Source organism: Dryobates pubescens, chromosome 18 (genome assembly GCF_014839835.1).
Source record: "Dryobates pubescens isolate bDryPub1 chromosome 18, bDryPub1.pri, whole genome shotgun sequence".
In the NCBI taxonomy this organism is placed as follows: Eukaryota; Metazoa; Chordata; class Aves; order Piciformes; family Picidae; genus Dryobates; species Dryobates pubescens.
The window spans coordinates 16,909,147-16,933,302 of NC_071629.1; the positions used below are offsets into that span (position 1 = coordinate 16,909,147).

Sequence of the window (24,156 nt, forward strand, 5' to 3'; positions counted from 1 at the left end):
TCTCATCCCCTAGACGGATGCTGCACAGAAACCTGGCAAAGACAAAGGCCTGACCCACGCAGCCCCACTGCCAGCCCACAGCCACAGCCACCACCACCACCTTTTCCACCTGCACCAACCATGGAAGCTCAGCTCCTTCTTCAGAGCAGAGCGAGCTGAAGCACCACGTAACCTCCCCTGAGCTCAGAGCAGCAGGGCGGCTGAGGAGCACTGCATTTCAGGGGTGAAACCCTTGGTCTCTGCAGAGGCTGGAGAAGCAGCAGCCTACTCCAGTGCTTGCAGCCCCAGCACTGTCCCAAGGGAAGAGCACCCCTAAGGACAGCACCCCATGAGTTACCCCTACTCCAGTATTTCCTACTGGGCCACTAAGTCTCAAGGCAGGACACCAGCACCGCTCACCCACAGGCAAGCAGGCTTTAAAGAGGTGCTGAGAAATGACCAATGAGTTAGGGTTCATGGCAAAGTCCACTGCAGGAAAGGGTCAGGAGAAGACCAAGACACAGAGCCAAACCTGAGAAGGTGCCAGTGCTGCTGCAACAAGAGCATGGCACAGCAAGGAGCTGGGCCATCAGTGGTGCTGCCCAGAGAGCCTCAAGGCACAAATCCACAGCCAAAAAGTGGTTCCTCAAGCAGGATACAGCCCCATCCCAGCACAGGTGCAGAGCCTGAGTGTGCCAGCCTGGTGCTTGGCATCCCCCCACCGTGCTCCAAAGCGGCCCTGGGAGAAAACTCTAACTGCAAGGAAGACATGGCTCCAAAAGGGCCAGGAGTGGCTCCCTGGATCAAGGTTTCCATCCACTCTCAGCCTGCAAAGGGCTGTGGTATGCCCCCAGCCAGAGATCTGCAGAGCACATGTGCCTGGTGCTGTGCCAGCCCCCAGCCCATGGAAAAGCTGCAGAGGATGTTGCTGTGGTGCCATCTTATAGCTCAAAGGTTCTTCCAGCCTCCAACCACAACCCTTCCAAGGTGGCTGCAGGGCTGCCAGGGAGCAGGGAACTCCCAGGCTGTGGTGCTGCCCCACGCGGGTTTGAATCCATCAGCTCCCGGGATAGGGTTCCTGGCAGGGCAGGCAGGATAACCAACAATAAACAAGGACAAACAAAGCTTCCTGCAGGAACTGGAGACAATGGGGGAATAATTAGCGCTGACCTCAGGGCACAAACAATGCAGGTAGCAGATATTTTGGACTTTCACACCCTCCCCCCTGCCAGGCTCAGGAAGAGACACCCAGATTGGTGCAGCGTGGCCCACGGGTCACAGCTGGGAGGCACAAATCACTTACCAGGTCTCAAGCTGTACCACGGGAGGTTTAGGTTGGATGCTAGGAAAAATTTCTTCCCTGAAAGAGTGGCTAGGCTTTGGAACAGGCTGCCCAAGGAGGTGGTGGAGTCACCATCCCTGGAAGTGTATGAGAAATGTGTGGACATGGCACTTGGGGACATGGTCTAGTGGCCATGGAGGTGCTGGGTAGAAGGCTGGACTTGATGATCTTGGAGGTCTTTTCCAACCTTAATGGTTCTATGAGTCTGCTCTATGAAGCAACATGCCAGGGACCGAGGGATCAGCCCAGGACTTCCCTGCAAGGGGAATCCTGGAGCAAAGGAGGCTGGGGCACCAGGCACACGTTCTGGGGACACGTTTTTCCCAGAGCAAGCAGCTCCAGGCACCACCCTGGTTGCAGGCACCCACATGCCAAGGGTCCCAGTGCAGAAGGTTTGGGGACAGAGTTTGCACTCACGTCCCAGCCCTGCTCCACTTCCAGCATGGCACAGTGAGAATACAGAATTAACCAGGTTGGAAAAGACCTTCGATATCATCAAGTGCAACCTATCACCCAACACCATCTAATCAACTAAACCATGGCACTAAGTGCCTTATCCAGTCTCTTTTTAGTGATACACCATAACAGCCATGGGCAAACCCTTGAGAGAGCTCCCACACTGCTGCAAGGCTCCAGAATGGAGGGTGAAGCCCAGCTCCAGATTGTACTCCCTCCACCACCGAGCCAGAGGATGCCAGAGAGCCTCTGCTGCTACAGTGCCCACCTCTTCATTTGGGAGAGGGACAAACCAAGGCTTGTCCTCAAGTCACTGCAATATTTTTAAGCATTTTCCTACACTGGCCCCTGAGGAGTGCTCTGCGAGCTCGATCTCCCAGTCCTCCTCCCAGCACTGCAGGGTGATAGAGGGACAGGGACGTCAGAGCTCCCTGGGTGTTTTGCCAGCACATTAAACAAGTCATTTGAAGCCTTTCAAGAAATGCTCCTTCACTCCGAGGTGACTCACAGCCATTAGCATCCCTTTGGAGAGGGCTCTCCAACCCTCAATCACTTCTGCACATAAGCATTTTTAGCCTTCATCTCACAAAAAAAAACCCCCAACCACCCAACCCAGAAAGCACCAATTCAGCCAGCTCAGCTCTTCCCCAGCCGTGTTCCAGCCAGCACAGGGATTATTTTGCAGTTGTATTTGCAACTCTTCCCCACCACGCTGGGAGCCCTGGGCTCAAAGCAAGATGCTCGGAGAGCCCAGCAGCCAGCCCCTGTCCCTGGCAACCTGCCCCCGGTAGCCACCCTGCTGCAGTAACACGGAGCTGCTGGCAGGTCCATAGCTCCCCAGACTCCCTCACCAGGATCAGCACAGAGCAGAGCAGGTGGTGCTGGGCTTTTTTCAGAGCTGGATGTTTTCTGCTTGTTGGTGCTGCCACCACTGTGTGATGCCCACCCACCAGCAGGCACCAAGCTCTGCTTTCTGCAGCTCCAGCTTGGCTGGTTTTGTCACCCACCCCACAATGCCAGGCTGGAAAGATCTGCAGCCCAGATCTGGCACAGGCTCAGGGATAGAGGAAGGAAGGTGCATGGCACAGCAGGGCCAGCTCCAGGTTCCAGCTGCTAACACAACACCCTGGGCATGCAATGCAGCTCAGGCTCTATAGCGTGAGCAAGGAGACTCCAGCACACAGAGAGGACCAGTATGGCAGAGCTGTCACCTGCCCCATGTCCCACCCTCTGCTCTGGATGCCACGAAGCACCCAGGCCCTCAGCCTTTGTGTGGCAAATCACAGGATGCTCCACCAGTGATGCCCCACTCAGCATCCTCTGGAGCAGCCCTAGGCTCTCAATCAGTTTTCTATCAAAGCCAGGCTATCAGCAGGACCAGTAAGGTCCCTCAGCAGGAGCAGCAAGGTCCACCAGCAGTCCCATGGCTCATGACAGGAAGACAATTAAACACCAAGTAAAGCAGGTCCTGAGCACACAGCTGGGTGAGGACCAGCAGCTCAGAATGCAGCTAAAGACCACAGCACAGCCCTCGACCTGCTGCTCGAGAGCCCAGCACAAGCTCATCCCCAGCACAGTGAACACCCACACAATCCCACCCTGTGTCCTGGAGACATCCAGGCTGACCCACCACCCTTGATCCCTGGCATGGCATCCCACACTCCTAGCTAGAGAGGCTCAACCAAGCCCAGCACCTCTCCCTGCTCTAAGGGGCACCCAGGAGGGCTCCCCTCCAGCTCTCCTCAGATGCAGCTGACAAAATGAAGCAGGGAACTACAAAGGGGATTAATTCCTCCTACCATCCTGCCCCCCCCTGCCTGCAGGCTGCTGAAGGGAGGCAGCAGCAAGAGGCAGGGCACAGACAGCTCCTACTCTGTGCCACCGAAAGGCTCTTGTCAGGATCTGAGGGAAGAGGGAAACTCTGCACTTGGCATCTGTTACGATCACAGACGCTGGAGAGGTGCCCTGGGACGAGGCTGGGGCTCATGTGGCAGCCCTGGCATGGCAGAGAGCATCACCACCCCACATTCTGAGGATACACCAGCCCCGGAGCATCTCCATCAGTGACAGACATCACCCTGCTCTAACGACCCCCCAGGCCAGCCCCAATCACCTCCTGACAAGCAGGGCCACAACACTGCTTGATGATTACTCAGATGAAGCATTGGTAAAGGACTTCAGGAGCCAGCTAAAAGGGATGAAAAGAGGCTGATGTATCTCATGCCAAAAAGTGCTCATGTGTCACACATGGAGACAAGGGGGCAGGAAGGTGACAGAAGCCAGCATCCAAAAAAGCATCCTCCAATGACAGCCAGAAGCTAGACTCCCTCCTTTCAAGGGGGCTGAGAAGAAAAATCCCAGAGAAGATGAAGAAGAGGAGCTTGTCCCTTGTGGATGAAGGGATGAAACAGGACATTTCCCAGGAGGAAAGCAAGCCCGAGAGGCAAAGCAGAGGAGAGCATGGGCTGGGGAGAACTTCAGGCATGGCTGTGGGGCCAGCAGAGATCCCAAAGGACTTCTCCCACCCACCAGTCACACAACACACCAAGCGAGATGATTGTGGCCAGGCTTGCCAGCCATGGAAAAGACCCCAAGTCGTGTAGCTGGGAGCCTACCACCCTCCTGCAAGACAAAGCCCAGCAGCCTCTCCTTCCTGCAGCATGCAAGCACTTCCAGCAGCAAGGAGCAAGAGCCAGAGCTACACAGAGCCAGGGGAAACCCCTGAGCAGAAGGAAATAAAAATCAGAGCCCATTTCTGGAAGGGAACAAAAGCAAAGCAGCAGAGAGAGGCATGGTTGGAGAGCTGGGGCCAGGCCTCGGAGAGCTGCAGCTGCACCTCAATGCACAGCAAGCCCAGGGACAGTGGGGTGAGGCTGCTCAACCAGTGCGGTGAGCTGGGTGCTGTGGAGCCCTGCTGGGTGCTCCAGCCCTGCTCGGCTCCAGGCAGTAAATCTGCGGAGAAGCCCTCAGAAGAATGATGGTGGCCGTGTTCATGGACAGGCCTCAGGGGCCAGAAGCAGGCTGCTCCCAGGACGTGCTGCCAGAGCTCCAGCAGCTCCCCAGCGCCAGCCCCAGGAACATGTTGGACGCTTTGAGATAAACAAAATGCCTTCAAGTGGCCTGAGCCAACGTATTTCTGCAACAGCTCAGAGCTTCTGGATGTGTTCTGCACCTGGAGCATCCCACCCCTGTGCCTGGAGCATCACAGCATCCCAGACAGACAGGAGGAACAGGGAAAGGCAGCAGAGCTCCCTGCCCTGCTGCGCTTCAGAGGAGTGTATATGCATGCATCTTTGCTCCCAAGCAGATCTTCAGCCAGCTCACATTCATCACGCTGAGCTTCAGCCCTACTTCAGGAAGGTCTCTGCCCGCTCTCTGAAGTTAATTTTCCTCCCTTTGGTCAAACCAGCACAAAATTGGGTTTGTGTATTAAAACGAAATGTAATTCCCGGGCCATTAGCCGGCTTGTGGTCAAGTTCCTGCGTCTGCAAGACGAGGAGTAAACAAACAGAGCCAGCAATTCACGTCTCCAGACGCAGATTCCAGTCACAACAGTGACAGTGCTCTGCGGAGCACAGAGCTCCTTTCAGAGCAGCGGCCCAAGCCGTGCCACCGAGAGCCGGCAGAGCCCCGGCGCTCCCGGTGGACACCGAGCCCCTCGCACGCAGCGCTGGCACAGGGACCTGGAGCTGTCTGCTTGCACGGCCTGCAGGAAGCTTCTCCTAGATCTGCCCCCAGCTGCTCAGTGACGTAGCAGGATTCCTGCTATTTCTCACGTTGGCTTTGCACAAGCTGCTGGGTTTCCCTTTTCCCTCTCAAGCAGAATCCAGGCAGTGAGATAAATAAAATACCCAGCTTTGGGACCCCAGAGCTCACAGCATCCAACTCTGCAACTGCTGTAAAATAACCAAACCACCCAGAAAACCCCAAACAATCAAAAACCCTTCCAGAGCCACCCCTCCTGCTATTGAGTCTCCCTGCTCCCTAGTTCCGAGAGCAAAAAACATCCAGCGTCGCTTTCAGTCCACCCGGGGTCCCAGCTCATCACAGGGACTCTGGCTGAAGATCCCCTTCCAACCAGACCCCACCCTTCCTCCCGAGGTGAGGAAATCCCACAGGAAATGCCCCAAAAAGGAAACCAGCTGAGAGGCAGCCAGGAAAGAGCAGGCTGCCCACTGCAGGCTCCGAAGCAGCTCCCTGGACACAGCCCAGCCAGCACTGGTCACATCAGAAATACCCTGAACGCCACGAGCCATTTCCTCTTCAACTCCAGACTCCCCTGGCTCAGCACAGCCCCAGACATGACCAGACTGTCCCAGGTTACCCCTGGCTGAGGCCAGGAGCAGCCTCAGAGCTCTTCCGAGGCACATGGGTGATGGGGGAGTGATGACTCCTGCGATGCTGGTGTGACGCTGGGATATATCCCCTACAAATGCCACTGTGCAGAAGGAGGGAACATCACAGAGGAACTAAAGGGGATGTTGAAATGCTTGAGGGAACCAGAGAGGGACAACATCTTGAGCCTGGCTGCAAAGAAGACACCAAAGGGGAGAGGGGAGTAGGGGAAGGGGTGTCAAAGGAATGCCCCCTGCCCTTCTGTGCCCAGAGGCATGGTGGGTTGGTCTGCTTAAGGAGGAAGCCAAACCCAGCTGGTGATGTGAGGGCAACTGTGCTGCCAGTACCAAGCAGATGAAATGGGGCATGGACAGAGGGCAAAAAGAAGTTCAAACTCCCACACAGACATGCCTGACCCCCATCCCGAGACCTCACACCAGGACTGCATGCATCCCAGCCTCATGGGGTCTGCTGTCAGCCAGCACAGAGCAAAGGGGCACAGCATGGCTGTACTGGGCATGACAAGAGGCAGCTGGGCACAGTGAGCTCTTTATCACCAAGCCCTGTCCCCACACCAGGACAGTCCTGAGGGGTAATATCCCAGGCTTCTCCCCACTGTACTTGTGGGTGTTGCTCGGTGGGTAGGAGCTTTATGTACTCCAGCTGAGCAGGGAGAAGGTCCTCATCCCAACCAGTGCCCCCAGGCACAAGACAAGCTGGGAGCCAGGGCTGAGAGCAGCCTGGGGCAGGAATGGAGCGGGGGCAGGAGCAGGAGCGGAGGCGATGGGGAGGCTGGCGCTGCCAGAGAACACAATGAGCGGTTTCCTGAGCAAGGCCAGCGTGTCCAGAGGCACAAAAGGAGCTATTCTGCCGCTGGCCTCGCTCCCCAGCTTGCTCAGGGCTGGGGTGAGGAGCAGGGGGAGGGCAAACAAGCGTTACACATTTCAGTGATGGTGGCAGGGCCCCAGTTCTGCCTCACGGCACCCCCAAAAACCACAGAAACCATGGGCTCCGGGCTGGGCACCGTGCCCCTCTCCACTCCCAGCAGACCAGAAGCAGGTCCTGGGCCGCTGGCAAAAAGAGCCAAGGGGCTGGTTCCTGGCAGCAGGGTGTAAGAAAACAGGAAGGCGGCAGAGGATCCGCAGGGCGAGACGCGATGCTGCCACAGCCGCCGGCAGCCGCGGCCCCGGCGCCCTCGCACCGCACAAGGCAGCTTTCAGCCACACACAGATGCCCCATTCTCCCCACCGGTGACCCCCTGCCCTGGCATCCTCGGCACCCCGGGCTCCACAGCAGCAGGCGATGGCGCTCTCAGCCTCCCCCGGTGCCATCAGCTGCCCCACCACGTCCCCTCACTAATGGCAGAGGCTGGCAGAGCTGAGGGTAAGGCTGGCACTTGTCAGGCTGTGACAGCACTCGCTTGCCAGAAGAACAGCACTGAAAGCAAGGACAAGCAGCAAACACAGGTTCAAGCCCTGACCCCAAACCTCCCCAAGCTGTTTCTCCCCCCCTCCCTCACCAAAACCCCTCCTGAGGCACTGCTGGCTCACCCCAAAGCAGGGGGCACCAGCCCATGGGAGGTTTCCAGGGAACAACCGTGGGCAGGTTATCGGAAGCAGAAACTCCCTCCAAGGGTACAAAATAATCCCAGGGCTCCTTAGCTTCGGTTACAGAACCAGCTGTGCAGCCTGCAGAGAAAGTTCTGGTTCCAGCATTGCTGGACAGCTGTGAGCTATGGTCCCTCCTGCCACCAGCCTCCAAGATGTGAGGACCCCTAGCAGCCGACCTAACCAGCTCAAATCCCCCCACCTCTCCCCTAGCCAGTCTCATGGCCCCCAACCCACTCAGAGCACGGCCTGTCAGGCTCAGGACAAGAAACCCAAGCACAGCTTTGGAACCCCCATCCCTTCCAGGAGATGATCAAAGGACAAAACAATCCCGATTCTAACAATAAGTCATTTATCAGCCTCACATGGTGTCAGGGCTGATCCCACCCTGCTCACACACATGTATGTGTACGATACACAAACCATCAGCATGTCAGCCCCAAGCTGTACCTATGCCACCTGCCTGCAGACACACTCTGCCTGGGAGGGAACTCACCCCCCACCGCAGCTTCCTTCCTTTCCCCACAGCACCATTCCCAGCACAGGCAGTGCCAGCCCTGGGACCCTGCACGCACTCTCTGCTTTCACCCGGTGCCACAAAAGACTCCACAGGGCACAGACCTGCCTGTAATGCTGGTGGAGAGGAGCTGGCACAGGCAGGGCTCTGTAGCAACCACAGCACCTGCCTGAACTGATGCAACTGCTCCTGCTGCCAGCGCTGGCTTTTCCTCCTCACACCTCTGCCCTATGCCACTGCCTTTTCCCAGGAGCATCCTCAAGGAATGGCACCCTTGGCTACAGGAGCATTCCCCTGCTGAGACCACCACAACCCTTCCTTCCGTGTCACGGCTGGTGTCACCCCTTCACTGCGGGGAAAAGCCCAGCGAGGAGTTTGGAGCCTGCTCCCAGCAGCGAAACACAGCCACAATAAGCAGAGCACAGAGCCCACAGCACTGGCAGAAGCTGGGGGGTTCTGCCTGCGCCCAGCCCTGTGCAGGCAGCCCACCGTGGCGCACACACCACGCCTCACTGAGCAGAGGAGCTCAGGGAGGACAGACGGACGGAAGGGCATCGCCGATTGTGTTACATGGGTCAAGGAGCAGCTCAAGCCCCACTGGACTCTGTGCACGCAAGGTGAGGGGCTGGCAGCATTGCCCATCAATGATCCAGATGTTCAGCCAATGCCACCCAGGAGCCACCAGTGCCCCAGTGCAACGGGCATGCTCCGGCTGGCACCACGACGCTGTCAGCTTTGGTCTGGCCTCAGCAGCTCCTCAAGCACAGCCGATTGCCCTAAGCCTCCTCCCGACCAGAAGGGCTCGGCAGAGGTTCAGGGGCTTGCTTGGGAGCACGCCGAGGCCTGGGCCAGTGCCAAGCCAGGCAGGCAGCGCCGGAGCCATCAGCACCTGGCGTGTCGGGACTCGAGGAGGCGATGGAGCAACATGAACCATCTGCCCTCCGCTCAAACTCCAGCACCCGCTTGGCCGAGCTGCCCTGTGCCACCCCAGCGTGGTCACAGACACCTCCAGCTGCGCATCCCCACGATGGCACAGGGGGCAGTGCATTTTGGGGGCAAAACACATAAATGAAGCGGGAAAATAACACGCAACTCCCGGGCACCTTTCCACAGCAGGTTCCCAGTGCCGCTGCCAGCCAGCCGCACCACCTCCGCACACAGTGGGCTGCGATGCCCAGGCAGTGTCCTACCTAACACCGCCCGGATCCCGGTGCCACAGGGGGGCCGCACCGGTGCAAGCGGCGCTCAAACCAGTTCCTCCTGTGCCACTCCTAGTGCCAGTCCCGGGAGGACCCGTTACCTCCTCGCCTCCATTTCACCAAACTTTATCGCGACTGAAATCGTGACATGCCGCTGGGAAGGTGAACGGGAAACAGCGGAAGGCAGCGGCTCCGCACCGAGGTTCTCTCCGACAGCAGCGGGAGCCGGGAACCGAAACATGCCAGGCTCTTAAGCGCGGCTGACGGGCTCGGAGGCCGAAGGGACGGGACCGGGTGTACCGGAGGTGTAACCCGGGGGACAAGGAAGGTGTCGGGCCGTTAGCCCCGCGGGAGCAGGGGGCTGGCATGGCGTGGGGGGGGAACCGAGGAAGAGCCGCTCCCGCCGGCGGGACCATCGCCCGCTCCTGGCAGGACGGCTCCCGGGAACGGAAAGGGCCGAGAAGGACGCGGGGCTCCCGCTGCCCACCGCAGAGGAGGGCGCTGAGCAGCCCCTCGGTTATCCCCGCCGGGGCAGAATCGCCAAGACACTCCGGAGTCGGGAGTGCCGAGTGGAGGCGCAGGGCACCAACCAACCGGCGTCGGCTCCCGGGAAGGCCAGGAAATCTTCCCCCCCCCGCCCGCGCCACTTGCTGCAGAGCCCCAGGAAGGGACACGGCGGGGCCCCGCGCTCGGCCGACAGTGCCAGTACCCCGCTCCCACCCCTCCGGTGCTGCTGCCCGGTGCCCGCCCCGGTGCCGCCGGTACCTACCCGCGGGCTGCGGCAGCCCCGCCGCGGCCCGGGCATCTTGCAGGCGCGAGCGAGACGGCGGCGGCGGCGCGCGGGGCTGGTGGGCGGGTCAGCGCTCCGCTTCCGCCCCGCCCCTGGCCCCGCCTCCGGCCACGCCCTCGCCTCGGCCACGCCACACCCCAGGTTTGGCCGCGGGGTCCCGGGCAGCGCCGTTTACGCCGGGGAGGAGCGCACCCGACCAGCCCCGCTGCGGGAAGAACCGGCGGAGAGGGGAGGCGCGGCCGGGACCGTCGGGCGGGGAGCGGTTCCCGTGTCAGTACGGTGCGCTCTTACGTCATGGAGAACCGTGTGTGTGCCTGTGGCACCGGGCGCCGTGCACAGATGTTCTTGTGTCGGAGAGGATCCCGTGAGTGCTTACACGGGACCGCGCATGTTCTTATGGCACAGGGACCATGCACGGAAGGTGATACACGTTCCTGTGCCATGAGCACCACACGTGTTTATGTCATGGACAACAATGTGTGTTCTTATGGAGAACAATCTGTGTTATGTCATGGCAGACTATATAAATTCTCATGTCATGGAGGGCCACATATATTCTCATGTCACAAAGGACCACATATGTTCTTACATCTTGGAGAACAACATATATATATACTCCTGTCATGGAACACTGTATACGTTCTTGTGTCATGGAGAGCCACATATGTTCTTAAGCCACAAAGGAACGTGTCATAGAGGATCATGAATGCTCTTACGTCCCGGAGCACCACATGTATTCTCCCGTTCACGCTGAGCCCTGGCTCCCCAGCAGCAAAACCTGCAATGTGTTTGTGTTCCCCTGGGTAGATAGTGCTGCAAGATCGGTTGCAGCAGGGGTTTGCTTCCTAGTTGGCAAGGCAGAGGGTGTCCTGGTTCTGTCCCCAGGGTGAAGCAGCGCTGGGTGAGGCTGCCTTGCTGCGCATGAAGAGTAGGCAGGGGTGGGGGGGGAGGCGGGGGGGGTATAGGCATGTATGGGGTGTGTGTACAGGCATGCGCGTATAGGTGTGTGTGTGCGTGCACAGCAGGGACATCAAAGGCAAACGAGGGTGGGGAGCCCGTGTGCATTCACCCCCGGTGAGGTGGGTCTGCATCTTATGGGTTATTTGTGTTTGAGGCCTGCCCACGTGCCCCATGAGCCCTCTGCTTAAAATAAACATGAGGGACACGCAGCCTGGCTCCTGGAGTTCCTTGAGGTGAGACAGGGAGGTGCTGGAAAAGGGTTTGGTGTGCAGGGACCTGCAGCTGTTCCCTGCCCTTACCACACTTTGATGCCATCATCACTGCACAGACAAAGAGACAGACAGACACTCTGTACCTGCACAGCCACCCTGCACACCCTGTAGCTGTCACACTGGGACCTCCTGGTGGGACAAGGTGACTGCACAGGGCCAAGCAGTGGAGGTCAACACCACGGCCACAACCAAGTCCACCTTTGCTGCACTCTGTGGAGAACCCACCAACTCTCTTCCCGTGGAGGCTGTGCCAGCTGGGTGATGACACTGCCTGAGACCTTCCCTCTGCTTCTCTGGCAGCACAGGCACAGTCTGGGCAGCCATGGCCAAGTCACATCATCCATTGCCATCCTGGGACTACTCCTCACTGCTTGCATCTGTGCAGCTGGAGCAGACAAACAGCTGGAGCAAAACCTGGCACAACTATGTCCTTCTCTGGCTGGATGGGCAAGACTGACCCCAGGACTGCCACAGCCACTGCAGTCACCCAGGGATCAGTTTGGGCTGCTCAGCACCCCTCGTGCTGGCATCCAGACAAACCAGTGAGGATGACAGCACAGATGTGCAGCCCCCAGACAAGGCACAGGCTGTGAGAGAAAGAAGGCTGCTAGCAGGGAGCAGATGGCAGGAGGTCACAGCACAGCCCCACTCCCAAGGACTCCCAGCTGCAGCCTGCCCGCTTGGTCTCTGGCAGGGAGCAGGGGCTGGCAGCTCAGCTCTTACCCAAGCTCCAAGACTTTCAGGCTTCCTCCCACATCATTCCTGGGAGCAGCAACCCCAGACAGTGTCCTGCAGTGGGGGACAGCTGAGGAGCACCACAATGTCACAGCAGCTCCCAGCACTGGTGGAAGCTGGCAGGGTTGGGGAGCATGGCAGGAGCTGCAGTAGCTGTTGGGTGAGCCATGGAGGCCTGCCCCAGAGCTGCTGCTGGTGCTCTCACAGGCCAAGGAACAGCCATGGGAACACAGAGCTGAGGCTCTGCCTGCAGAACAGATCCAAGTGGGCTGAGACCCACCAGACCACAGCTGAGTGACGGAAGGACGTGGGTTTTGAGTGCCCTAAACTGTTTTCATAAGAGATGACCTACAGCTGCAGCCCAGCTCACCACATGATGAGCACTGGAATGAGCCTGGCCTCTTCGCTGAAAGCTGGAGGTGCCAGGGGTGACCTTGGGCAAATATTGACAATTACAGGGGTGCTGTGTGGATCAGGTCCAAATGGCACGCTAATGGAGCGAGCAGGGCAGCGGCGGGGCCGAGCTCTGCATGCTAATGTGCTAACCACTCCAGAGTGAGTCAGGCTCCTCAGGGCTGGGGAGATCTCCTGCCAACAGAGCTGGTCTGAGGCTCAGCAGCCCTTTCCAGCAGGACCTGTGCACGTCTCAGGTTTTGCAGCAGGCAGCTGTGAGCACGTTGCTGGACGCAGGGAACAGAGGTGATCCTGCCCAAGGCTGGAACGCGTCAGCTTCCGCCGTTCGCAGGAGGAATGGAGACGCTCGGGTCGCGCCACGTGCCTGGGATGCCACCGGATAAACAACACCAGGGACAGAGCAGGATTCCCCCTCCAAATGTGTTCTTAGGTGGAATGCACAGAGGGGCCTTTAACTTCTGCACCCCCTTGTCCTGCTGCTTCCAAAGAGCAGGCAGTCTGGAGATGAGCAGGGATGGCTAAATGCCCCCAGAAGCAGCTCTTCTCGTCCTTTTTGTATTTTGATGACTCCATTCATGTCGCTTTCATTAGCACCTCCTTTATCTCCAGCTCTTCCCCAAAGGCATTCAAGCTCCTCTCCTTGCTGCTGCACAAGGAGCGCAGCTCCGGCTCACGGATGGGATGTGGATGCTTTGCACCACCTGATGTTGAGGCCTGGAATTTCAGACCCTGCTCCAAGCTCCAGCTCTCTCTCTCCCATGGGGAGGAAACCAGAGGCCTCACCTGCCCCCAAACAAGCTCTTCTGGCTCAGCAGCCACTTGCCCAATGCCTCTTCATCTCGAAAGGAATCAGCTGTGATGTTTCTGTTAAGGCTTTATTGTTCAACAACCTCCTGCAGATGCACCTGCAGCAGAGCTGAGCTGCCCCAGAGAGCAAGAGCTGTCCTCTCCAGGGCATGGTGCATCTCATCTCTGCACACAAATCAGTCCTAAGCATGCTCCCAACCCAGTCCAGCTCTTTAAGGAGTGTCTATAGGGCAGGATCTTGCACCACATTTGTGAGTAATCAATCATTTTGCTTCCCCTGGGAGCAAAGTTCTCACTCAGAGAAGGAGTCAGGGTTGGATAGGCCAGGACTGCCTAGCCAGGATTCAGACCATCTTCTGACCATCTCCATGTTTCAGCTGCATGTTTGCTTTCCCTCTTGCCAGAGCTCAGCCACCCTGGGAGCTGCAGGGAAGGTGGTTCTGCTGAAGGCTAATACAAGCATTAGCAGACACAGCCCTACCCAGAGAGAGCCCTTCTCTCTCCTCATGAGGAAGAAGAGGCCTCCCTGAGGAAGGTGAGGCACTGCAGGGGAGAGCTTAGACCATTCCCAGCAGAAGCAGCCCCCAGTTTTGCTGGGGAGCAGCAGTGAGGTGGGATGAGGCAGGGATATGGGTGACTTTTTAGGATGTTGGTAGTGATAGGACTAAGGGGAATGCAGCAAAATGAGAAGTGGGTAGATTCAGATTGGGTATCAGGAAGAAGTTCTTCACCATGAGGGCAGTGAGACACTGGAACAGGTTGCCCAGGGAGGTGGTAGAAGCCTCATCCCTGGAAGGTTTTAAGGCCAGGCTGGATGTGGCTCTGAGCAGTCTGATGTAGTGTGAGGTGTCCCTGCCCACGGTAGGGGGGTTGGAACTGGATGATCCTTGAGGTCCCTTCCAACCCTGACAACTGTGTGATACAAGACACCCATTGCCTTGGAATGAGCAGAGAGAAGGTGAGACATGGAACTGGGATCTAGAGAGAAGAGGAGAACTCCCTACAGAAATGTCTGAAAGAACTGCTTTGTGTTTTGGAAGCTCTTGGGAAGGGGTGGGTGGGCGTCTCCAAACCCTTCCCATGCCATGACAAGCCCCAATCCTCCCTTGTTCCCAGACTGGGCTGGGCAGGCACATTGCACAACATGCCCCAGCCAGGTCTCCTCCACCTTTCCAGGGTCACAGCATGGAGCCAAAATGCTGTCTGCTCCAGGCTGGCAGAGAGACCTGAAGCAACATTTGCAGGGAAAAGCCTTTGGCTGGATTTTAAAGACACAGGGGTGGACTCCCACAGATCCCTGGAGAGTCACTGCAGCAGCCAGGACCTTCACCACCAAAACACAGCACAAGTACTCTGGTCTGCATCCCTTATTCCATCAAACTTTCACCAAGCCAGAGTCCTGTTGCCCAACAGCCACTTCTCCCCACAGTGACTCCAGGATGGAGCAGCTCCTCAGCCAGCTGCACAGGTCCGGCTCTGCAGGCAGCACCGCAGGGAGTAGAGAATGCAGCTATTTTCCCTTCCAGCTACAGGCCAGTGCCCAGGAGCTCCCAGACTGAGCAGCAAACCCAACAGCACCCCCGGGGTCTGCTGGGGGCACACAGAAGGGTAGGAACCACCTGAGGAACACACAGGGCTGGAGGAGCCTCTGCTGCCACAGCCAGGCACCGGTGCCATGCATCCAGAGGATGGATCTGCTGATTATCCACACGGGGCACAGAGCAGCTTCATGTGACAATCTGATTTTCCCTGTTCAGGCTTTTTTAAGCCTAGAAAATGGCAGAGGAATAAAATATGGGAGCCCTCAGGGGATGAAGTCAGAACTCCAAAAGGGCCATCTCTACTCATCCCTCCTGCCTGGGTATGGCAGCCACCTTCCACCACTCTTTCTGGCCCTGTAGGGCTCTCCTCATTGCTCCATGGAGTGTACAAATCCTCCTGGAAGGTCCACCTGGAGCCATCAGCACTGGCAAGGGGCTTTTCCTCCTTGTTCACACCTCCTCAGCTGGAAAGTGATGGAGAGACCAGTGCTAATCTTTAGGGAGAACTAAATGGTAGCAGAACTTCTGTTGCTGGGCAAAGCATGGGGCAGGGATGGGGCTGAGATTTGCCAAGGCAAAACCCCTGAGCTGAGGAGCTGCTCAAGCCTGCACACAGTGCCATCCTGAGCTGCTGCCCACCAGCCATGTTCCAAACCAACTCTATCTGCACTGTCAAGGCAGAAGAGACTGTGAAAGGCAGGCTGAGACAGTGTACTGAGTGAGGACATGAGAGAAGAGGCTGTCACAAAAGGCAGTGTTGGCTCAGGAGTCACTGGGGGGCTTATCATGGGGTGATTTCCCACAGGTTGGACTAGGCAGGGTCCCTGTGGGGTGCAGGCATGAGGCCGAGCAGAGCCTGCATCAGGCAAAGGTGTTAGGGAGGTGGAAGGTGCTGGGAATCAGCCTGCCCAGCAGGCAGGCAGCCTGAGGAGCTGTGTGTCTCCTGTGGCTGAAACCCAGAGGAAAGCTGGACATGGAATTGGTGGTTGGTCCTTCTCCAGCAGGAGACTGGCCAGCAGCTCATGCCAAGCCCAGAGGGAGTGAAACCAGCCTGCTGGTCCCACCACGGGGAGTGGAAAAACAACAATTGGACCAGAGCCAGCAAAGCTCATCTCAGGTGTGATCTGCTGGTGCTCAGCAAGAGCAGAACTGGACAGGCAGCAAAGCTGAGGAGGTGGAAGCACAGCAGCAGGGTCTGCAGCACAGGGTGCCACAGAAAAGGCTGGATCCAGCTGGGACTGCTCGCCCAGTCCCCTTGCCCATGGGGTAGCTGTGCCTGCACAAATCTGCAACAGGGAGGACAATGAGGTTGGAAAGAGGCCAAGGACAAGCAGAGCAAGAGCAGGGGAGGAGCAGGCATTACTCCAGAGTGGAGGTTTTAAGCAGGGAGGGTCACTAAACAGTGCAGGAGGACGTGCCTGGTGGAGGAGCGCAGCCATCCCGCGGGCAACTCCTCACTCCTTGCTCTGTGCACTGCCCTTGCACTGGGTGTGCACTGCGCCAGGTTACAGAGGGAGGAGCTGACAGACCTTCCCAGTGACTATTGCTGCCACCTTAGAGCAGGGTGTCAGCCCCGTGTCAGCCTCTCCCTGACCTCCTCCCCAGGGCACTGCACAGCTCCTCTGTGCTGGGAGAGGAACACCCTGCCCAACGCACTCCCTTACCCAGCAGGACCAACTGGGAGCACAGCTGCTGCTCCTCCCTTTGCAGGGGAGCTGGGTGCTTGGAGTAGCTGCCTGCTGGTTTCTCACACCACAGCAATGCTCTGTCCCAGCAGGAAGTGGGAGTCAGGATGAGAAGCCACACAAAGCCATGCACAGGTATGATGCATTGACTGCCTGGTCCTTCTCCTTTGATGGGCACTGGAGCAGGCACCAACACAGTGTGACAGTGTGCAGCCATCCACTGCTTTGCCCTGCATGCAATGAAGCTGCTCAGCAGCTCGTTTCAGTGACAAGTTCAAGTTAATTGAATGCAGGATCTCTGGAGGAGCTGAAGGACTCAGTAGTCACTGGCAGCTGCTTCTCCAGACACCCTGTAACACCAGAGGCTTCTCAGATGATGGGGACAAGGCTCTGCCAGGACACTCTAGAGAGGTCATTTTTTAAAGGTAGATGAGGTAATACAGGATAATGAGTAAGCTGATAAAGAGGAATGAAATAATGACAGCCACTATGCTTAGAGAATGAATCTGGGCAGCCTTTCTTCTTAAGCACCTCTTCAAGCCTCATCAACAATACTCCCAGATGCAGTCAGCACAGTACTGGGGAGGGATTAAAACCAGCTCTAGACAAGTTCAGGTTTCCTCCAAGGTTCTCTGTGCACCCTCCTCAATCACATAGCCCAAGAAATGTTCATCCATAGACATTTCAGGAAACTGCTTTGGCAGACACTTCTGCAGAAGTCCCAGAGGAGACATTCACAGCACAGATGAGTTTGGCATGTTGATGAACCTGAGCTCATGTCATGCCACGCTGAAAGGGCTACTGCCACGCCAGGCAGGGGGAGAAGAACTGGGAGGCAGGCCTGGGACCTTGCTGCTGCTGCCTGGCCTCCAAAGGGAGGCTGGAGAGCAAAGGAGCACCCTGGACAAGAGCAGAAACCACACAGAGGCTTCACAGCCATCACAAAACTCTGAACTCTCAGAGGCTTTGGGTCACTCCAGTCCTGCCCATGAAAACCTGTGGGGGAGCTGACAGGGGATGGGGAAAGCCTCTTTCATCTAACATAGGTCCAGAGGAGATGAGAGGTGGAAGTTTCAGCCAGAAGCACACCCCATACAGCTTGTTGTGAGGGTGGTTAGCATCTCACACAATTCACTGAGGGATGTGGTGGCATCTCCAGCATCAGAGATCTGAAACCCAGCCCTGGGAAGGGCTGATGGTCCCTTCAGCTGACAGCAAAACAAAAATATTTTCAACTTGGATGGAGATAAAAGGCTAAAAGCTTCACAACTAAGAGCTCTGAAGTATTGTTATTGAGGTGGTTTATCTCCTTGTTTCCCCAAGAGGCTCCTGCTAGACTAAACCAATGTGCAGCCATCCAAGGCTCTGAGGCAGCACCAAATTCCTGCTGTGGTGCTCTGGTGGCAGCAGCTCTTCTGGGTGGAGGACTGAGGCCAGACTGGCAGCCTCCAGCTCTTCCAGGCATAGTCCATGATGGGGAGGATAGAGGCAGTCACTGCCTGCAGGGTCATGCTTGGACATGAGCTCTGCTGACCACAGAACACCAGAGGAGGGAAGCTGGTGCTGCTGGCTTGATGGAGGAGACATTTCCACTGTCATGCTGGTCAGGTCCCAGGGTTTATGGAGGAGCTGTGCCGCTCACAAGACCTGCTGCTTGAGAAGCTGGTCTTGCTCTCCTGCAGCTTATTATTGTAATTGCACTTCCCAGGGAGAAGGGAAATGTGCTCCTTAAGAGGCACATCCATGAAATGGATCCTGCTCTGCTGCTGAGAGTAAACAGTCACAAATCACAGCCTACAAGGACCATTGGAGAGCCCTTCTGGTTCAGGGATTTCTTTCTGTCAGTGACAGAATGCTCCTGGATACTCATGAGCCAGCCAGGAGTTCCCATTCCGGGAGCATGTGGCTTACCAGAGCAAGGGGAGGACGATAAAATCTTTGTTTCCAATTTATTTTTCAATGCTCCCCAACAGCAGAGCCTAACAAGCTCCACCAGCAGGCAGCTGCCATGGGAGCTCCTGCCCTCAGCCCTGGCAGTTGATGCAGTGGCTGGGGTGAGTTTGTCACTTTTACATCCACTTGCAGAGCTTCACAAGCTTGGAAAAAAATATTTCCCCTAGCTCAGCTGGAAGGGAGCTCAAATCACAGCACAGGGCAGTGGAGTGCAACAGAGATGGAAGCAGTTGAGCTGAGGAGCATGTGCTTCATCTCCAGCATTCCCCCCCATCTATACGTGGGGACAATGATGGGGACAGCACAGGCGTCACCTCTGCAGGAGCCATGGGCAAGCAGAAACATCAGTCCCATGCTGATGGCAGTAGGGATGGGGTGGAAGAACCTTCAAGCCTCTTCCTACACAATGGGCTCTTGCAAGGTGCATAGAAGAGGAGTGGCTGAAGCTGGCCTCTGCTGCCTCCATCCAGGTCTCTGGTGGAATCTGCCCCCCTCTGAATGCTGAGGCAGGGACATGCATGGGCACACAGAGCAAGGCTCCACAGTCCTTGTTACTCCCTACTCCAGCCTCCTGCTATCTCAGGGTGGGATCAGGTCATGCCAAGCCCTTTCTTGGAATAGGAGGCTCCCCCTGGCCCTGCCCTATAAGCAGGAGCTGGGAACCAGCTGAGGTTCTGGCAGCTCCCAGCTGGAGAGCAGAGGTGCAGCACATGGGCGCAGCTTCTTGCCATCCCTCGCCAGGGCATCAGCTGCACACAGCAAGCCTGCTCCAAGGGGATCTCATTGATGCCATCCAAACCACCCACAGGCAGGAACATCCACCACCAGCCCCTCCACAGGCTTTGTCCTGCCCTGCACTCAAGCAGAGGCTCCCTCCCCTGCACGCATTACAGACAAGTCATGGAGATGGCAACTGGGCCACATCAGGAGGGTTAGCACTGGTGGCTCCAGGTCTCAGCACCACTAGCACCACTGCACATCACTGGGAAAGTGTCTAAAGTATGCCCCAAACATCATTTCCCTTTAACAAGTCATCCCCAAAGACCTGTCTTCTTCAAAGCCTAAGCAGTGCTCCATCAGTTTGGGAAGTCACAGAGAAGCAGAAACAGCCCAGGGTATTTGTCCCTTTCCCCCCTCTCCCTACAATGTTTTCTAGGCTCAGATTGTATCTGGGGCTCAGCTGGAGCAGTTGGTCTCTCATCTGATGACCACTGTCCAACAGGGAAGGGGCATCAGGAAAAGAAGGCCCAGCAGGTGACATCAAATCACAGTTAATGGCAGAGCCAAACTAACACCAATCAAAAGTACATAAAGTTCTACTCAGCCCAGTGAAGATGCAGCAGTCACACCAAACAGGAAGGCAGTCCTCAGCAGCAGAAGAGGAATAGAACCATCAGGAGCTCAAGCAGGAGCCAAAGAAACCCCCTCCTTGCCAAACTTCCCCCTTTATACCGAGGGTGATGTTTATGGGATAGGATACACCTGGGAGACACCAACTCAGGTCAGCTGCTGTGGCTCCGAATTGCTTAACAGCCTGCAGCCCACAGCTCGTGGGCCTGCGCCAGTAGAAGCAGGACAGATGGAAAGCAAAGTCTTCTCTGGACACGGCAGACCTGCTGCCAGCATTCACACCTGGGACACAGTGGCAGGCACTGCTCTGCAGGACCTGGGAACTGAAACTTTCTGGAGCCCCAGTGGGGTGTGAGAAAAATCCACCCCCAGCACCTGCCGGTGGAAACTGGCGCCAACTTCCCCCTGCTCTGTGTGATGAGCAAAGGGCCAGGGCTCCTCTCCTCCACTGACTCATGCCCCTGGCTGCAGACAGCTTCTGAGCCCTTCCAAATTTAGTGAGATTTGTGGTAGGGTTTTTAAATCGTTCATCAAATTACTTCTGCAGATAATTATGAGCTTGTTGCTCATTTATTAGCACTAGGCTGTAATTATTCCCTATCCAGATGATTTGCTGTGTGGATCACGTGGTGCTGAGTGTCCCAGATGAGTGCAAGGCTCACAACTGGGATTTTTCAGGTGTGTTTTCCCAGGAAAGTCTGCAGTGCATCCCCAAACTCTGCTGCGTTGCTGGGAACGCAGAGGCAGAGAAGGGGAATTTGGGCACAGTGTGCATGAGGCTTTAGGGGCAATTCTGCTCCTGCTTTGCTGAGGGCCAGCCACAGCAAACTTTGTTCTGAGTTTTTCCAGTCCAGGTGTGTGATGTGAGCTCAGGGCAGGCTCAGTTTGGCAAAGGAACCCCAACCAGCCTCTTTTATTCCTGTTTTTTTTTTAGATGCATCTTCTGTTTTTCACTGAGCATCCCTGTTGCCAAGTGGCTGCTGCCTTGGAGGGGGAGCTCTCCTCTGGACACTCTGCACAAAGTTGAGGCATTTCACTTTCAGCTTTTCCTCCAGATCCCTGGTTCTAAACATGAACCAACAGGCTGCAGGAGGTGGCAGCCGCAGGCACTCACACTTGCACCTTCCCCAGCTGCCTGGGCAGGGTTGGCAGTGCCCAGAACCAGCAGCCACAAGTCTTTACTCCTCACTTCCAGTGCTTAAACAAACCATCCTGCAGCAGACACTGTTGGGAGCAACGGGACTCCCACTGTAGGACCAGACACTAGAGGGCTATTAACAATAGACCCTGATGGCTAGTTAATTTGCTCCTTAGGACGCTGGGTGCTGTTGGACCTGTCTGTCCCCAGCACACTGCTCACTGCTGGGACCCATGGTGTGAGGTGAGACAGCCAGGTCTGTCCCCACATCAACGTCCCATGATGCAGAAGGCTCCAGGCTGAGGTTCTGCAAGGTTTGCAGAAAGCTTTTCAGTTGCCTTTTGATCCAAACACACTTTCAGGCCTCCACAACCCTCCCAGGGGATGCAGAAGGAGCTCTGGGACAAGCCCACTCACAGCCTGGGGAGCTGTCAGCGCTCCCTGGGCAGCCCTGTGCTCGGCCATGCAGGGGCATGGCTGATGTGCCAGGATGGCAAAGCCCCACCAGCTCAAACACACCAAACCCACAGCTGCCCCTGGCCTCTGTTGGCTGTGCTGCATGGAGCACTAAGGCAGGCACTCAGCACTCAGGCTGGCTGAGTCCATCCCTAACCACAAACAATTACCCAAGTCAGAGTCACCACCACGAAAGAGAGAAGGTGTTTACCTGTCTGAGTGCAGAGCTGGGGGAGGGTGGGACAGCAGGAGGTGTGCGTGGTCCCTGAGCTAGGCTGTGCTGGGTCTCGCTGGAGCCCGGGCTCTGTCCTGCTGTCCCCTCCCGCTGGTGGCTGTCAGCCCTCCAAGTGCCAAAGCAGAGAGACGTCTGGGCTGACAGCTCCGTGGAAGAGAGGAACCTGTCAAGAAGTGACACGGGAGGGCTGCCAGCTTGATGGGTCGCCTCGGGGAATCTTCCATTAGCAGCTGTAAAAGACACGTGTCGCTTCTTCTCTCTGTCCCTGCCTCTGGTTTTCTCTCTTCTCTTTTGGAAAGAACTGAAGCCTTCCCTGGGTCCTGCAAAGAGCTCTTCCCACTCCTCAGCTTTAAAGCTTCTCTGCCTGTTCCAGTTCCTCCCAGCACCACACATTGAGCCTAGCCTGGTTTTTCAGAGCCGTAGTTATGGTTTCCTAATGAGGGGAAGAGTGGTTGCCGAGAAGAAGGAAAAAAAAACAGATCCTGCCCAGGGAAAGTTGGTGTCCTGGGGCTGTGCATGGGGTGCATTCATTAGACAGGAGTGCCCCGGGGTGAAGCTCTCAGGAATCCTTTGTACCATGGGCACTGGGGAGCCCTCCCCCTCCCCGCACCGGAGCACTCCTTCAAGCCCTCATCATTGCCAGGCTGGCTCTGCAAATGCAGCATTTTCACTTTGAAAAGTTCATTGAGGAGCTTTTTGTCTGCAGCTCTGGCACACCGTGTCCCCAGAGGAGCCCAGGCCACCCGTGTGCAGACTGGGCTTAAGAAAACAGAAGATGTAATGCTGGGAGCAAGACCTTGCTGAACCCCCGAGGGGCATGGAGAGCTGGCAGTCCCCAGAGCCACCTCTGCTCTGTGAAGGCTGCACGCCATGACCTTCCTCATGACACCCACAGAGCTGGCTGTGTGCTGGCCCCAGAGCCAGTGGTCCAGGAGTCTATCTCCATCCCTCCGTGGAATGTTCAGCTCTTCTTCTGGCCAACTGTAGGAACACCCAGGGTGCTGCCATTCCCTCAGGCCAGTGCTCTCAGAACACCTTTGGGGCTGTTGAATTGGGGGTCCATGGCTTGGGGTTGGCTGCAGGGCAACAGCTCAAAGGCAGAAGATTTTGTTTCCACTGTGAAGCTTGCAAAGCATGATGAGAGCAGACGCCCTGGCTCTGAAGGGATGCTTGGACAGGAGCACTGCCTGGGACTGAGCTTCTGGTGCTGTGTCTTGGTGGGTCTGAGGGATGGGAAGATACAGGCTTCAGAAGCCTGGATGAGCAGGGTTTGTTCTCACTGATTTGACTCCTAAAATAACTAGTCTGTGGATCCTGGCCCCCCACTGAGCTCTCCCACACCCATGTCATCCCAGGCTGGTCTGCAGTAGGATCTCAGATGGCCCTGAAGTGGTGGGCACAGAACTGCCACTGCCTATTGCTTTCCAGTTCCTCTCTCCTGCAAGAAACCACTGCCTGACCTCTAGTCTGTAATTAAATGAATATTTCATTTTATTTCTGCCCTCATGCAACCCCCTTCAGGTTTGCAGCATGGGAGAGATTAAATAATAACACTCCTTGGTTTTCTTGGCACTGGGCATAGCCCTGTAAATCTGAGCTGTGGCTTCCCTTCCTCCCAGTGCTCAGCTACAGCTCTCAGAAACATCCACGTGCTTCTGGATCCCTGGTTCTTAAGGGCTGTGTGGTCCCAGGAGGAGCACACGTGGTGGCAGTGCCAGGGGCAGGCTGCTCCATGGCAGGGCAGGAGGTGGCTGCGATCACATTATCTGCTGAGCACAAACGTGGAGCCGGCAGAGCAGCACCGGGGTGGGGCTGGGGGCTGTAGTGCTTTGACATGGCAGATGTTATCAGGGCTGCATCCCCCTCTCCATGACCCCTCTGCTGAAGAAAGGTCCCTTCTGTTTAGCCTTTGTCCCTGCAGAAAAGGCTCAAAGAATCAATCTGTCTCCTTCTTAAAGAGGAGTGTCACCTCAGAGGGTTACTGGGGACAACTGCACTGCTTTCCTCCAACCACGAGTAGCTACCCCAGGCTGTGCAAAGGGCCAGGCTTCTCTTCCCAGGGAGGAGTGTCCCTGGAGCAGACGTGTCTGCTGGCATTAGACAAACCCAGTGTGCTCTTTACCCTTAACACTGCAGCAGCTGCAGGGCTCAGGAGCAGAAGAAGCTGGTGAAGGAGCTTCCCACCCAGAGTGTTTTAGTCCCTTTGACCCCAGGCAAAGCACATGCCCTGGTTCCCATCATAAGTGAAATCTGGAGGGACTTGGTCTGGTGCCATCTCACTGCTTTTCTCTCCTGCTGCTCTTCCCCATGCAGGGAAGCAGCTGCCTGTCCCCTGCCCCGTGTGGCAGCAGAAAGGGGAGTGTGAGGAGCCTGTGGCAGAGGTGG

General features: G+C 56.8%; 1 protein-coding gene across 2 annotated transcripts in view; it reads right to left on the reverse strand.

Moving 5' to 3' along the window:
* Positions 1-21,870, reverse strand: part of MID2 (midline 2) — an 82,812-nt gene extending 60,942 nt beyond the window's left edge. The window contains exon 1 of one of the 2 annotated variants that reach the window (XM_054169663.1): positions 21,748-21,870. The gene's annotated coding sequence lies outside the window, so the exon portion shown is untranslated. Of the gene's footprint in view, positions 1-10,204; positions 10,286-21,747 lie in introns of those variants that run through there. The other variant, XM_054169662.1, reaches the window with a different exon arrangement.
* Between the last annotated feature and the right edge of the window lie 2,286 nt (positions 21,871-24,156).